A 13,358-nucleotide genomic window follows, 5' to 3' on the forward strand; every position below is an offset into this window, starting at 1 on the left:
AGCAAATGTATTCTCAGAACTTTAAACCTACCCAACATAAAATGAAATAGACACCCATTCATGACTCTACCACTCAGAAATACTGCTGTTAATATTCTGGTGCATACCATTCCAGACACAATGAGTATCTTAGCTCATGCTTATAGAGCACTAATTATATACTGACTTTAAGAGATTGTTGTTGCTTTTGGTGCTAGTGATCAATTCCAGGGCCTGATGGGTGCTAAGAACATGCTCTACCACTGAGCTGTACTTTCAACTGCTCTATTTTTATGTGGTGCTTAGGATTGGACCCAGGACCTCACACAGGCTAGGCCAGGGCTCTACCTCGGAGCCACAACCCCAGCCCATGCTCTGTGAGTTTTGATAGTCATTCATGTAACCCTCAAAACAACATTACAAGTTCAATTCTTATTCCTATTGTACAAATGAAGAAACTGAGGCAAAGAGAGTTTTTTTTTTTTAAACTTGCCTTAAATCCCACAGTTACAAAGTAGCAAGGACAGGATTCAAATCCAATGTCTCTCCATAGGTAGGTAGGTAGGTAGGTACATAGAAGATACACGATTTTGAAACAAATCGTACATAGCACTTCCTATGTGACAATTGTGTTCTATATGTGTTACAGACATTGGTTTATTTTGTCTTTTAAGCCAGCATGTACTACTTATTTCTTCTACACAATTTAGTGACCCTAGAGACTTTAAGGGGGTGGGAGACGGAATGCCAAGTAGACCAGTGAGTGCCCGCATTTTATCCGAGAGACTGATCATAAATCCATGGAGATCTGCCTCACTTGAAAATCGACATTGTTTCTGCGGAGGTTTTCAAGTCTTGGTTCCCAGCCTCGAATTTCACGGCCGTGCCCCACTGAGTTCATCTCTGGACCCATCTCCAGGGAGGTTCAGGCTTGGCTGATGAATGCCCAGCACAGGTGGGCAACCGTCCCAGCTCCTTGGATGCATAATTGCATCCACAGACATGAAAAATGTGAACTTTCTGGCTCCCAGCAACGAGGCGGTTCTCAAGAGGAGACCTTTAAAAGGCCATCGTGAGCCTCAGGAGAGACCTGCGCTGTCCGAGGAGGCGGCGCCTGCGCTTCTCTGGAAACAGGTGCCCTGGCTGCCTCTGCGGAGGCTCCGCGAAGGAGAAGGCGCCAGGGTGCAATTTTAATTTCCTCTCATTCTTTTCTTCCTCTTGGACAAAATGAATCAAAGTTTACATTCGCTTTAGTATGTACACGCTCTATAAAATTAGGTGTGGTCAATTCAAGATGCCCAGAACGTCGTCGTTCTGCAGACGCGCTGCTGGTTTGTGAATTGGATGCAGCTCCTTTAGGAGTTTTCAACGGGAACAGACTTCAGACTCTAGGGAAAGGAAAAGAGGGACAAAGATGTGACGTTTCAAGTGACCGCGAAGATTCCAACACTAAGGTCCGGGAGTGCATTTCTTTGTGAGTGACAGGGATGGCGCCAAGTTAACAGATGGTAGGACCCAAGGACACCTCAACTTCCTGGGACCCTCACCGCGGCTCCTAGCATGTCCGGGGAACTGTGATCAGCCACAAGCCTTCCGCCCTGGGGACACTCGGTATTTGGGGGCAACTCTGCTTTGCAGGTGCTAGAGAACTATCTTGCTTCTTGGGAAGTGTCAAGGGCGGACTCACTGAACCAAGAGGATTGGCCTCCGCGAAGAAGCCCAGCTGCTGAGGCGCTTTCAAAGCGGTTGAGGCCAGCTCTCAACCCGGAGGCTAAGGCAGGAGGATCGAAAGTTTGAGGCCAGCCTCAGCAATTTAGCAAGATACTGGACTGGAGAGGTAGCTCCATCCCCACTACCCTCAAAACAAATAAACAAAAAACAACTCAGTGAGCTCAGGTTCCTGGATCTGCTACCACAGCTCAGTCCTGACCCTCCAGCCTCCTCAGGCCAGGCAGGGGACATTTCGTGGTGAGCCCAGCCACATCGGCCATCGGCTTCTCCAGCGAGGGCTTCACGACCCTTTTCCAGGCGCAACACGGTGGGTCCCCACCAGGTAGGGCCGCCTATAAGAAGGGGAGGCGAGGAGCTGTCTCAGGAAGGCGGGCCAGTGGGGCGCGGATGTGGCCAGGACACAGGCTTCTCACCCAGAAGGCTCCGGTGAGCCAGAAGGCCCTCCTGTTCCTGTCACCGTAGACAGGTTTCCAAACACTGAATCCGCGGAACCACCAGGCCGTCCTGAAAGCAGATGGAACAAAGGATTGGGTTCCTACCCTGAGACAGAAGGGCGAGATGTCAACCGAGGACCACCCAGGGAAAATTAAATGCAGATCAGCCCTGACGCTGTGTTCACAGAGGGGACGCGGAGTTCTGAGGTTAGGAAAACAAACATCACTCCCGACCACAATCGCTGCTTCTTACACCCCGCCCGGGGGCGCAGCCACCCAGGGTGGAGAGAGGGCTTCTTTCCTTCCGTCCTTCAGTCTGTCTGTCCTGTGGCTGCAGAGGAAGCACCGCCCCCAAAGAAGAGCCTCAGGGTTTCCCAGCCAGGGAGAAATGAGAAAGGGGTCCCCCAGGGGTCAGCTCCTCTTTCCCAACTCCAGATCCGGGACCAGAGGCCACCCTGGCTCTCTCCTTGGACTTGGAGGCAGCCCACCCACCTCTGCCGCCCACCCTGCCGCCGCAGGCTCCGACCCACCCTGGGATGACAGGTGGCAGGAACTTTCCAACTCCACCTTCCACCCCGATCTTTTATCAGCTGTAGTTGTTTTGGTTTGGTTTGGTGTGTCTTAATGTATTGTGGAAATTTTCAAACGTACTCACGGGTGGAGAACCTAATGCAAAAGACCAAAATGCAAAAGGCAGCAGCTACCCATCTCTTCATCTCTCCCGATTTTCTTCTTCACAGCAAATTCCTGACATCGGGTTATTTTATCCCCCTCAGACTTCAGGAGGTATACAACACCATTGTTATACCTGTCAAAATTAACAGTGATTCTTTGATATTGTCTCAATCACAGCCTATATCAGAGTCCCCCTATTTTATAAAATTGTCTTTTTTAGTTGGTTTGTGTGTCAGTGGCCAAAAAAGATTTCACTTGACTATTTATTCTGCCTTTTAAGGCAAACACATTTCCTGAAGCCTCCTCCGTGTTTTATTTGGTTGTTATTTCTCTTAAGACTATGGCCACTGCCTTCTTACTTTATTATTTGTCCTGTTACAGAAAGCAGCACGGTTAGAACAGGAGGATCCAAGTTCAAAGCCAGCCTGGACAACTTAGCATCAAAACAGCTAGGGATGCGGTTCAGGGGTAGAGTGCCCCTAGGTTCAGTCCGCCAGGACCGAAAATGAAGTAAAGCAAAAAGAAAGCGAGAAAGTTGCCCTACAGTCTTAAATTAATCTACCTCTGTGATCTTTATTCTGATCTCTTACCCTTTGATAGGAGGTTGGACTTAACAGGAGGACAGTGTTTGTAAGATTGTGGATACTCCTGACCAGGCCAGGAATTCAGTATTATTTAACTTTTTTTTTTTGGTATCTGGGATTGAAGCCAGAGGTGCTTAACCATTGAGCTACATTCCTAGCTCCTTTTTATTTTTATTTTTTTGAGACAGGGTCTCACTGAGTTGCTTAGGTTCTGGCTTAGGCTGAGGCTGGCTTTGAACTGGAGATCCTCCTGCCTCAGCCTCCTGAGCCTCTGGGATTACAGAAGCTATTTAACATTTTCCAAGAACCCTTTGCATTTTTCTCACCTCTTTTTTAATTCTATTTTTCCCCATTTTCCTTGCTTAAGAGCTGTTTAACATTTGATTATGGGCCTGTACCTGTTTCTTATATTGACAATGAACTGTATGTTTCCCCAGAGAATTATCTATTCATTCACTCATAAACAGTTTTTACTAAGTACCCACCAAGTTTCAGCACGTTCTAGTCTGATGGCATAGTCCTCATTTTCACACTTCAAGTGCCCCCACTTTGACCAGAACAGGAATTTTGCTCCACTACCCCATCATCACAGTTTTCAACCAAACCCACAACTCCAACTTTCTGGGTTTTTTTCTTTTTCCCAGTGCCAAGCTGCTCCGGGTATCCCAGCCTTCCCTTCCTTCCGAAACTGGACTACTCTACTCTTTACTAAGTACCCACCAAGTTCTAGTCACTAGGATGTAGTAATAAATGACTACTCTCTGGATCTCCACTCCCTGACTCTATTCCATTCCCTGTACAATCCAAGTCTAGTCCCTCTGTCTTCTCTGCTCCTGTCTAGAGGCTACTTTGGAAAAAAGATAAAAGCACAGATTCAGTCACTGAAAATACACAGTTCCTCTTCTCAGCTGTGCCTCATTATCACCTACCAATCCTTCCACTTGTCTCTGGTCAGCTTTTTTGTGAGCTGTGGCTTATCAGCTCCTCCTTAGAAGTATCATGAACAGTAGCACTCAGATACTTTGTAGAAAGTCCCTCTGTTGGGATTTGTCAGCACAGTGGAGGTTCCTGAAAAACTAAAACAATAAGCTGTGCATTTCCCCCAGATAGAGAACTATCTATTCGTTCCCTCATAAAAATCTCATAAACAGATTTTTACTAAATACCCACCAAGTTCTAGTCACTAGGATGTAGTAGTAAATGACAGGCGACATCCTTGTTCTCATGGAATTTACTTTCTAATTGGAGAAGATAATTTAAGAAAAAAACACACCAAAAAAATAGTTATATATCATGATGAATTCCAAGGAAATGAGAGAGAGCCCATGTGACAGGAAGAAAGGAAAGCATTATGTAGACCAGCTGCTAAAGCAAGTCTTCTCTGACATGTCATTTGAGCAGTGACTTAAATGACAAGAAATTGAAATTTCACCCTCATGCCCCATAAATATGTCCAATTACTATGTGTCAATTAAAAATTTAAATTATGTTTTTTATTAATTAATGTACTTATTTTAACTACGAATATATAACCGCAGAATGCATTTTGATTCATTGTACACAATTGCAGCACAACTTTTCATTTCTCTGGTTGTATATAATGTAGCGACGCACCATATGTGCTGTCATACATGTACCTACGGTAATGATGTCCATCTCGTTCCACCATCTTTCCTGCCCCCATACCCCCTTCCCTCCCCACCCTCCCCTTTGCCCAATCAAAATTTTCCCCATGCCCCCCATTATGGAACAGCATCCTCTTATCAGAGAACATTCGGCCTTTCGTTTTTTAGGATTGGCTTACTTCGCTTTTCATGATATTCTCCAGCTCCGTCCATTTACCTGCAAATGCCATAATTTGATTCTCTTTTAATGCTGAATAATATTGCACTGTGTATATACCACAGTTTCTTTATCCATTCATCTATTGAAGGGCATCCAGTTCCTTCCATAGTTTACCTATTGTGAATTGGGCTGCTATGAACATTGATGCGGCTGTGTTATTATAGTATGCTGATTTTAAGTCTTTTGAGTATAGACCGAGGAGTGGGATAGCTGGGTCAAATGGTGGATCCATTCCAAGTTTTCTAAGGAATCTCCATACTGCTTTCCAGATTGGTTGCACAAATTTGAAGTCCCACCAGCAATGTGTGAGTGTGCCTTTTCCACCACCCTTGCCAACACGTATGGTTGTCTGTATTCTTGATAACTGCCATTCTGACTGGAGTGAGATGAAATCTTAAGAGTAGTTGTAATTTGCATTTCTCTAATTACTAGAGATGTTTAACATTTTTCTGTATATTTGTTGATCAAACATATATCTTCTTCTGAGAAGTGTCTGTTCAGCTCCTTAGCCTATTTATTGATTGGGTTGTTTGGTTTTCTATGTTAAGTTTTTTGAGTTCTTTATATATCCTGGAGATTAGTGCTCTATCTGACAAGCATATGGCAAAAATTTGCTCCCAAAATGTAGGCTCTCTCTTCACCTCCTTGATTGTTTCTTTTGCTGAGAAGAAGCTTTTTAGTTTGAGTCTATCCCATTTATTAATTCTTGATTTTATTTCTTGCACTTTAGGAATCTTGTTAAGGAAGTCGGGGCCTAATCTGACATGATAAAAATTCGGGCCTACTTTTTCCTCTATTAGGTGAAGGGTCTCTGGATTGATTCCTATTTCCATGATAAACTTTGAGTTTAGTTTTGTGCATGGTGAGAGATAAGGGTTTGTTTTCATTTTGCTGCATATGGATTTAACAGTTCTCGCAGCACCACTTGTTGAAGAGGTTATCTTTTCTCCAATGTATGTTTTTGATGCCTTTGTCTAATATGAGATAACTGTATATATGTGGGTTTATCTCTGTGTCTTCTATTCTGTACCTTTGGTCTACATGTCTTTTGATGACAATACCATGCCGTTTCTGTTACTATAGCTTTGTAGTATAGTTTAATATCTGGTATTGTGATGCCTCCTGCTTCACTCTTATTGCTAAGGATTGCTTGGGCTGTTCTGGCTCTCTTATTTTTCCAAATGAATTTCATGATTGCTTTTTCTATTTCTATAAGGAAAAACAACAGGATTTTAATTGGAATTTTATTGAATCTATACAGCACATTGGGTAGAATGCCCATTTTGACAATATTAATTTTGCCTATCCAAGAGCAAGGGAGATCTTTAAAATTATATTTTTCAAAAGTCTGTGTTGGGGGTGTAGCTCAGTGTTTGAGTGCAGACTTAGTAGGCTCAAGGTTAAGCCTTCAATTCCCACACCAAAACAAAAGATTTTTTTCAAAGCAAAAAGTTTCTTTCTTCTTTCCTTCCTTCCTTCCTTCCTTCCTTCCTTCCTTCCTTCCTTCCTTCCTTTCTTTCTTTCATGACAAGAAGGAACTTGGCATTGTGTAATACCACAATTCATGAGGCTGAGGTAGGAGGACTGCAAAGTTTGAGATCAGGTTTGGCAACTTAGCAAGACTCTGTCTCAAAATAAAAAATAAACAAGAAAGGACTTGGGATGTGGCTAGTGGTAAAGCACCCTGGATTCAATCCCCAGTCCCAAAAGGAAAAAAAAAAAGTCAGAAAAAATTAATTGGGTGAAGATCTAGGGAAATAGCTAACTAGCACGGACCCAGACCCAGCTGTACTGTCTTGGGAACAAAATGCAAATGGAGAGACTGATGTCACACACATAGGCAGGAACGACATCAGGTCATGCCTGATTGACTTTATCTATACTGTGTCTTTTTTTTTTTTTTTCTAATTGTAGCAAGAAGTCACTGGAGGTTTTTGTTGATTTTGGTGTTGAGAATGGAACCTAGGGCCTTGAACTCCCTAGGCAAGTGGTCTACCAGTAAACTACAACCCCAGCCCACCACCAGAGGGTTTTAACCAGGAATTAGATTAGTCGAATTTTGGGTTGAGTTCCTGGGGAGCTGTGATAACATTTACAGTCAGCCATCAGTATCCCTGGTTCTACATCCATAGATTAACTAACCATAGATCAAAAACATTCAGAAAAAAAAAAATCACTGTACTGAACACGTATACTTTTCTTTTTATTATTCTCTATACAATACGGTAGAAGGTCAAGTATGGTGGTGCACATCCATAATCCCAGTGACTCGGGAGGCTGAGGCAAGACTGATCACAGGAAAAACACGTTTATGAGGTAAAATTTGGGGATGAATAAAAAGTTGTGTTTTTAGGCCTCTTAAATTTGAAATGCCTATCAGCCAACCTTGGAGAGGTCTAGGAGGGTGTTGGGTTTCTGACTTTGGCACTGGAGGGAAAGGTGGGGACTGGGATTATAAATCTGGAAGTCATCAGCCTTGGAATGGCTTTTACACACAGAGACAGGACAAGTTACCAGGGCAAAAATACAGAGGAGAAAGGGGGCTTTCACCTGTAGGACACAGGAAGTGGACCAGGGAAGGAAACAGGAAGGAGCAGTCAGGGAAGTGGGAGAGGACAATGCCCAAGGAGAAAGAATCCTGCTTCAGAGTGAACCGACGGTCGGTCCCCCCACAGCTGCCTTGGAGAGGACAGGCCAAGCAGAGGGGACTAGCCCTGGCTTGGGCAAGTGGGGATCAGTGGTAACCTTGACCAAGGCGATTTCAGTTCTATGGTGCCTGGTAGAGAGCTGAGGTCAGAGTGGAGCAGGTCCAGGACAACTAGACTTTTTATGTTCCTTTTGCAGCGCTGCGGATAAGCCAGGCGCACTCTACCGCTGAGCTACACCCCCGGCTTTTTTTCTTTTTTCTTTTGAGACAGGGTCTCACTAAGTTGCTCAGGATGGACTCAAACTTGTAATCCTCCTGCTTCAGCCTTCCCAGTGGCTAGGCTTGCACCACCATGCCTGCCTCTGGATAGGGCCGAGGAATTCTTTCTGAGCAAGAGGAAGGAGTTGGAGCAGTTGCTGGAGGTGAAGGTGGGGTCAGGGGTGGTTTTACATTCTAACTGTGGGAAACTAATGGTCTACTGACCATAAAATGTAGTGGAGAGCAAGAAATTGATGACATTAGAGACAGGAAGGAAATTGCTAGAACTAAGTCCTGTAACCACTTTACAACCTATTCTGCACTATTTAAGAACAGCTTTCTCTAACCGGGCAGAGTGGCACTTGCTTGTAATTCCAGCTACTTGGAAGGCTGAGGCAGGAAGAGTGCAAATTTGAGGCGAGCCTAGGCAGTTCAAAAATTGGGGGGTCAGGGGGGAAGTGCAAGTAATTGAGCTAACATTGAGCTACACCCTTGGCCCCATTAGCCTAGGCAGTTTAGCAAGACCCTGCCTCAAGATAAAATAAAAATGTCGGGGACCATTTCAGCGGTAGAGCACCCCTGAATTCAATTCACAGCACTGCAATAGAGAGAGGGAAAAAAGAACCATCTCCGTCTAAAATACAAACAATATCAGGATCAATTGGATATTTTGGACATGCTAAAACTTAACACTTTAAAAGAAGTTATCGTGATAATAGATTGGGTTAGGAGAATTATTTTTAGAAAGCAGGCAAAACAATAGAATTGCAATAGTGTTTTAATAGCTAAAATTTCCTGTCAACTGTTTTAGTCACAGGACAGACTCTTCAAGATACAAAATTATCTTGTGATCCCAAAATAGCTGACCTTGGCATTGTTCCCTTGAACTTTCCCTTAAAATGGAATGTTACTTTCCTTTAAAAATATTAATCTGCATGATTCTACAGAACTTGCTTCTATTGGCAAAGCTCACCTCTGGAATAAAAGACAATTAGTAGCCCAGGGGAGGAAAAATTAAGCTCCTTTTTAATATATTTTGGTTTCCTTCTGGATTGAAACAAGCCAGTAAGACCCTCAGAATAAACCCAGTGTGGGGTTAGGGAGGGGAGAGGTTTGGGACTTGAATTTCAGAATCACAGGACATCCAGGATCATAGCTTTCCCACTGTCAGGCATAGGCCAGTGTGGCACACGCATATGTACACGTCATCATTTTGGGGTGGTATTATTATTATGATGCCTTTTCTTTTTCTCTAGTCTTACAAGTTTTGAATGGATGTCAAATTGATCTTACCTCCCTAACACATTTTCATATGTTCTTAGTATTAACACATGAAATATTTTTGCCTTGGATTATTATGGCCAGTTGGTTAGTGACTCTCATTTGACTCTATCTAGAACTTTCTCCACTTCAGACTTTATTTTTGTAAGTTTCTTAACTCTTTTGCAGGAATACTTTGTTTTTGTTTTTGTTTATTTGTTTGTTTTCATACCAGGGATTGAACCCAGGGGTGCTTCACCATGAAGCCACATCCCCAGCCCTTTTACATATTTTAGAGGCAGGGTCTCACTGAGTTGCTTAGGGTCTCACTAAGTTGCTGAGGCTGGATCTGAACGTTTGATTCTTCTGCCTCAGCCTCCAGAGCTGCTGGGATTACAGGTGTGTGCCACAATGCCCAGCTTGAAAGTGTATTTTTCAAATGATTTTTAAAACGTTTGTGAGTTTTAGAAATTTCAGCCTTTAGAATCACAGTCAGGCTTTGTGTCCCTGTCCCCTGGCCCAGGTGAGATGCTTTCTCCTTGTTGCGTCCTCATAGCAGGACTGCAGTTCTGTTGAGGGTGGTACTAATACTAAGGTGGCTCCAAAGGGTCACATTGTATTTCGCCTACTGGTCAACTGCAGTATAAATGGAGATGAGATGTTTGGAGTAAATACATTACACATGCACACACACACACAAACATGAATACATATATACATCCAAAATCACAATTGAAGATACAGCTCTTTTTCATGGCACCTTGTGGGTGATCAGCTGTTCCAAGACAAAGCAGAGTATCTCCTTCCCAGCCACTAGCAACCAGAAACTTATCGAAGTGGAGAGAAGGGTATGGCCACAGAAGTGGCTGCTGGTGCTCTAGGTGAAGAATGGAAGGGTTCTGTGGTCTGAATCAGTGGGGGGAACAATAAACAAGGTTTCCCCATGGCTGTGTTCGCCTGCTACTGAGTTAGGGGCATTCCTGTTACAGACCCAGGCGAACTGGAGAGAGCAAGTACAAATCTGTACAAGGTTGCGTTGTGGGTACCAATCTGAGCTTCTCAACTTGGTTATTGTAAAGAAAAAAAAAGGAGAGAAGGATATTCCTGAACTTGGGGATACCCCTGTACCTCATAGACTGGGACCCCAAAGAGCTAGTAGAATCCGCAAACTTTTCAATCTTTCTAGGGAAGATGATGTCCACCAATACATGATCAGAAAACCCTTAAACAAGGAAGGTAAAAAACCCAGGATCAAAGCACAAAGATTCAGTGCCCTGTTACTCCACACTGCAACACAAGCGCTGGAGTATTGCTCTGAAGAAACAGCGGACTAAGAAGAATGAGGAAGAGGCTGCAGAATACGCCAAACTTTTAGCCAAGAAAATGAAAGAAGCCAAAGAAAGACACCAGGAACCGATTGCCCAGAGACATGGCTGTCCTCTCTGAGAGCTTCTACTCCTGACTCCAGTCAAAAATAAGAACTTTTAAGAGTAACAAATAAATAAGATCAGACCTTCAAAAAATATACAAATTAAATTATTAATTTTTCATAATGGTCTCCTCTAGTTAAAGAGATTATGAATGATTTTTGTTATTTTTCTTTGTGTGTTTATACATGCACACACAATTTTGGCACTGGGGATTGAACCCAACGGTGCTTTACTACTGAAGTATATCCCCAGTCCTTTCTTAATTTTATATTTTAAGAGATCACTCCAAGTTGCTGAGGCTGGCCCCAAACTTGGATTCCTCCTGCCTCATCCTCATGAGTTGCTGGAATTAGGCATGCACCAGCAACTCATGAGGTAGCAGATCTTGACATAAAATAATGTGAGGTTCAGCCAGGCATGGTAGTGCCTACCTGTCAATCCCAGCTTTTGGAGAGATTGAGGCAAGAGGATCCCAAATTGAAGACCAGCAGAGCAAAATTTAAAAAAAAAAAAATTTTTGAGAACAGGCCCAGTGGCCCGCGGTGGGGCTGAGCTGCCAACCACGCCTGCAAGGTAGGTGGGCCTGCGACCCACCTGCAGAACAGGCCCAGAAGCCTGCTGAGAGGCAGAGCCACCCCCTCCCCCCGCGCCTGCAAGGTAGGCGGAACTGTGACCACCGACAGAACAGGCCCAGTGGCCCGCGGAGGGGCAGAGCTGCCAACCACGCCTGCAAGGTAGGCGGACCTCTGACCCCCGGCAGAACAGGCCCAACGGCCTGCTGAGGGGCAGAGCCGCCCCCTCCCCCCACGCCTGCAAGGTAGGAGGAACTGTGACCACCGACAGAACAGGCCCAGCGGCCTGAGGAGGGGCAGAGCTGCCCCCCGCGCCTACAAGGTAGGCGGACCTGCAAACACCAGCAGAACAGGCCAGACCTGCAACCGACAGACAGAACAGGCCCAGCGGCCTGCGGAAGGATAGAGCCGACCCCCCCGCGCCTGCAAGGTAGGCAGACCTGCGACCACCAACAGAACAAGCCCGGTGGCCCGCAGAGGGGCAGAGCTGCCGCCCGCGCCTGCAAGGTAGGCGGACCTGCTACCGACCGGCAGAACAGGCCCAGCGGCCTGCCGGCATGGTAGGCACATTGCCCTGATTGGAGGAGGGGCAGAGCCGCCGCCCGTGCCTGCGAGGGAGACTTTGCAACTATACAAGAGCAATATAAATATATAGGGGGAAAATTCAATAGCACAACAGTTTCACCAAGCAGAAAGAAACGCGAACAGTATGAAGAGACAAGGAAAGAAAGGACCACAAGCAATGCAGGTCAACTCAACGTTAGAAGAGGTAATAGCTGCAGCAGATGGAATGTCAGATAAAGAATTCAGGATATACATGCTTCAGATGATCTGGAGTCTCAAGGAAGACATCAGACAGCAAAATCAGACAATGAAAGATCACTTCAACAATGAATTACATAAACAAATCCAAGAAGCAAAAGATCAACTATACAGGGAGATAGAGGTCATAAAAAACAAACAAACAGAAATCCTAGAAATGCAGGAAGCAATAAACCAACTTAAAAACTCAATTGAGAATACTACCAGCAGAGTAGAACACTTAGAAGATAGAACATCAGACAATGAAGACAAAGTATTTCAACTTGAAAAGAACATAGACAGCTCAGCAAGACTGTTAAGAAACCATGAGCAGAATATCCAAGAAATATGGGATAACATTAAGAGACCAAACTTAAGAGTCATTGGGGTACAGGAAGGAATAGAGGTTCAAACCAAAGGAATGAGCAATCTATTCAATGAAATAATACGAGAAAACTTCCCAGACATGAAGAATGAGACAGAATCCCAAATCCTAGAAGCCTACAGGACGCCGAATGTGCAAAATCATAAGAGATCCACACCTAGACACATTATAATGAAGATGCCCAACATACAGAATAAGGAGAGAATTTTAAAAGCTACAAGAGAAAGGAAGCAGATTACATTTAGGGGTAAGCCAATCAGGATAACAGCTGATCTTTCAACACAGACTCTGAAAGCTAGAAGATCCTGGAATAACATATTTCAAACACTGAAAGAAAATGGGTTCCAACCAAGAATTGTGTATCCAGCAAAATTAAGCTTCAGGATGGAATATGAAATTAAAAACTTCCATGATAAACAAAAGTTAAAAGAATTTGCAGCTAGAAAACCATCTCTTCAAAACATCCTCGGCAAAACATTACAGGAAGAGGAAATGGAAAATAACAATGAAAACCAACAGTGGGAGGTAGGACACTAAAGGGGGGAAAATAATCAAAGAGGAAAACAAACCATGTTTAGTAACAGAAATAAACAAATATGGCTGGAAGAACAACCCATATCTCAATAATAACCCTAAATGTTAATGGCTTAAACTCACCAATTAAGAGACACAGGCTAGTAGAATGGATCACAAAACAAGACCCAACAATATGCTGCCTACAGGAGACGCATTTGATAGGAAAAGACATACATAGGCT

At 44.0% G+C, this 13,358-nt stretch overlaps 1 pseudogene; it reads left to right on the forward strand.

Moving 5' to 3' along the window:
* Nucleotides 1-7,866: 7,866 nt before the first annotated feature.
* LOC124081217 (small ribosomal subunit protein eS6-like) lies at nucleotides 7,867-10,891 on the forward strand (annotated as a pseudogene).
* The last annotated feature ends 2,467 nt before the right edge of the window (nucleotides 10,892-13,358 follow it).

The sequence above is a fragment of the Marmota monax genome, unplaced genomic scaffold (genome assembly GCF_021218885.2).
Source record: "Marmota monax isolate L192 unplaced genomic scaffold, Marmota_monax_Labrador192_F-V1.1 WCK01_AAM20220418_F8-fsc00114, whole genome shotgun sequence".
In the NCBI taxonomy this organism is placed as follows: Eukaryota; Metazoa; Chordata; class Mammalia; order Rodentia; family Sciuridae; genus Marmota; species Marmota monax.